We start from the raw sequence: 3,615 nt of genomic DNA, 5'->3' as shown, positions 1-3,615 counted from the left end.
TCAGGTGGATCCTTTTGCTACAAGAATTCGACTTAGACATTAGAGACAAAAAAGGAACATAAAACGTAGTTGCTGACCATCTTTCCATATTAGAGCATTTAAAGCCAGATCATTTTACTATAAATGATGACTTCACCTATGATAGACTAGTAGCTAAGATAGATATCGCTCCCCTTGAACCTGATAGAGACAACCTTGGGACGATTTCAGAAATTAGCAGAGTACCATGGTACGCTGATTTTATGAACTATCTAGCCGCTGATATCATACCACCTGACCTCAACTATCAACAGAAGAAGAAGTTCTTTAAAGATGTAAGACACTTCTATTGGGACGAACCACTCCTTTTCAAAAGAGGAACTGATAACATATCTCGATGTCGCGTCCCGGAAAAAGTAGTCGAAAACATCATAGAGCATTGTCATTCTTCACCCTATGGTGGACATTCAAGCACATCCAAGACATACGCTAAGATCCTTCAAGCTGGTCTTTATTGGCCGATGTTATGGCATGATGTCCATGCTTATATTGTCCGATGTGACCGGTGCCAACACGCTGGGAACATCTCAAGACGTGACGAAATGCCTCTGAAGAACATCCAAGAAGTAGAACTATTTGACGTTTGGGGTATTGATTTCATGGGACCTTTTCCATCTTCATTGGGAAACAAGTACATTTTGGTGGTCGTTGACTATGTGTCCAAGTGGATAGAAGTTATAGCCGCACCCACCAACGATACAAGAGTAGTCATCAAGATGTTCAAGAATCATATCTTTCCCAGATTTAGAGTGCCACGACTTGTCATAAGTGATGGTGGATCACATTTTATATCCAAGATATTTAATAAACTCCTAAGGAAATATGGAGTGAGACACAGAGTAGCAACACCATATCACCCCCAGACTAATGGTCAAGTGGAAGTATCCAACAGAGAGATTAAGTAGATCTTGGAGAAAACTATATCAATATCTAGAAAAGATTGGTTTGAAAAGCTAACAGAAGCACTGTGGGCCTACAGAACTGCTTACAAAACCCCTATTGGAACTACACCGTACCAGTTGGTCTACGGGAAGTCATGCCACTTACCTTTTGAACTCAAGCACAAGGCATATTGGGCCATCAAGACCCTGAATTTGGATTACCTAGCGTCTGGCAAGAAGCGAATCCTTGATATTCACAAATTGGAGGAACTTCGCCAGAACGCTTACGAGAATGTCGTTATATACAAAGAGAGAACCAAAGCTTGGCACGAAAAAAGGATCGTGAAAAAGGAATTTAATATAGGAGACTTTGTTCTCCTCTTCAATTCGAGATTACCTCTTTTTCCAGGTAAGTTGCGTTCAAGATGGACAGGCCCCTTTGAGGTGTCCAAAATCCTGAAATCTGGAGCAGTTGAAATCCGAAACAACTCCTGTAATTCATTTGGGGTGAATGGACAAAGACCGAAGCAATACCAAGGAGGTGACGTACCCACATAATGTCATGACCAAAATCTGACCGACCCTTCAGTTCCTACCTCTAACATATAAAGTTCGAATCGTCAAGCTAACGACGTTAAACAAGCGCTGCATGGGAGGCAACCCATGACTTCTTTTCCTTTACTTTTACTATTTTCAATTTATATTTTTATTTATTATATATATATATATATATATATATATATATGTATATATATATATATATATATATATATATATGTATATATATGTATATCTATGTGGAGACTAACAGTTATAAATTTTGTGATTTCACGTGTCCTCTGTTTCTAATCTAACTTTTCAGGAATGGAGAATATCGACACCATGCCAGTAATCTTTCGTGACCCAGTTCAAGAGCAGCGCTACGCCATGCTTTCACAGCGCCCAATGCTGCCCACCAGATTCACTTCCATCTAATTCAATAACTACCTGGGAAGACCTTAGGAGAGTACTCATTGCTAGATATTTCCCCCCTAGTAAGACTGTTGTTCTTCGAAACCAAATAACTAGATTTGCTCAAAACCAAGGAGAATCGGTTTTCGAAGCTTTGGAGAGATATAAAGAGCTATTAAGAGTCTGCCCACACCATGGCCTAGAACAATGGTTGGTCGTTCATACCTTCTACAATGGACTCCATTATAACACCAAGATGAGCATCGACGCTGCCGCAGGTGGCGCGCTGATGAACAAACCTTATCCAGAAGCTTGTGACCTAATTGAGGACATGGCCCAAAACCATTATCAATGGGGAACTGAACGAGCATCAATAGAGAAAAAGGAAACCCAAGGTGGAATTCATGAGGTAAGCTCTCTAGACATGATGCAGGCAAAAATGGACGCTTTAGCCCTTAGGATCGAACATATGTCTACAAACACTAACACCGTAGCAGTAGTCCACATAGAGTCCGAACTCTGTGGATCTAAATGAAACGAATCGGCGGAGTGTAACCTTTTGAACGAACTAAATACCGACCAAGTGAATTACGCCCAAGGTAACCCATTTTCAAACCCTTACAACCCTGGATGGAAGAATCATCCAAATTTCTCCTATAAAAACCAGAACCCTATCGAAAATCATGCACCTCAGAGACCGCAAGGTTATCAAGCCCAAAAACCAAATCAACCTATGCAAGTTGTGCCCCAGAAGTCTAACCTTGAGAAGATCATGGAAAGATTTATATTGGGCCAGACTCAGCAAAATAAAGAATTCCTAAACTAAAACATTCACGTAAACAAACTTATAACGCAATTAGGAACCAAGCTTGATCAGATAATCACTCATAACAAGATGCTTGAAACCCATATCTCACAGGTAGCACAAAACCAAGCCCCACAAACTACACCTGGAGGCCAATTTCCTGGACAACCTCAACCAAGCCCTCGAGGGCAAGCTAACGCTATCTCATTAAGAAGTGGGACCGCTTACGAAGGGCCTCAGAACCCAGCAATGAGTGAGTCCAAAACTTCTAAAGAAAATATGCCTACCAACCAAGAAGAGGAACCATAGGAACCTGAGAAACAAACCAACCAAGAAGGTGAAGCCAAGGATAAAACTTACAAACCACCACCCCCGTATAAACCACCAATCCCATATCCGCAAAGACTTAAACAAACCAAAGTCAATAACCAATACCAAAAATTTATAAAAGTAATAGAAAAGCTTCATGTAGAGATTCCTTTCACCGAAGCTATCACCCAAATTCCGTCTTACGCCAAATTTCTCAAAGACATCTTAACTAACAAGCGTAGGCTCGACGATCCAAAACACTTGGAATGCAACTTTATTTCTGAGGATAAACTTGCTAAGAAGGAGAAAGACCCTGGTAGTTTTGCTATACCTTGCATTTTAGGAAGTCATGTGATTGATAAAGCTTTCCTAGACTTAGGCGCTAGTGTAAGTTTAATGCCCTTAGTTGTATGTAAAAGGTTAAACCTAGGAGAGTTGCAACCAACTAAGATGTCCCTTCAATTAGCCGATAGGTCTGTTAAGTATCCTGTAGGCATTTTAGAAGACATCCCAGTTAGGATCGGTCAACTTTATATCCCAACAGACTTTGTGGTCATGGATATCAAAGAAGACGAAGATATCCCTATTCTTTTAGGTAGACCATTCTTATCGACAGACAGAGCTATAATA

At 40.4% G+C, this 3,615-nt stretch overlaps 1 non-coding gene across 1 annotated transcript; it reads right to left on the bottom strand.

Annotated features, from left to right (window-relative positions):
• Positions 1-1,965: 1,965 nt before the first annotated feature.
• LOC127124223 (small nucleolar RNA R71) lies at positions 1,966-2,072 on the bottom strand. The gene has a single exon (XR_007803845.1). It is a non-coding gene; the product is annotated as a small nucleolar RNA R71 (small nucleolar RNA).
• Positions 2,073-3,615: the final 1,543 nt, after the last annotated feature.

This window comes from Lathyrus oleraceus, chromosome 2, assembly GCF_024323335.1.
Source record: "Lathyrus oleraceus cultivar Zhongwan6 chromosome 2, CAAS_Psat_ZW6_1.0, whole genome shotgun sequence".
NCBI classification, from domain to species: domain Eukaryota; kingdom Viridiplantae; phylum Streptophyta; class Magnoliopsida; order Fabales; family Fabaceae; genus Lathyrus; species Lathyrus oleraceus.
Note: the sequence above shows the minus strand (reverse complement) of the source record. Positions and strands in the feature narration are given on the sequence as shown.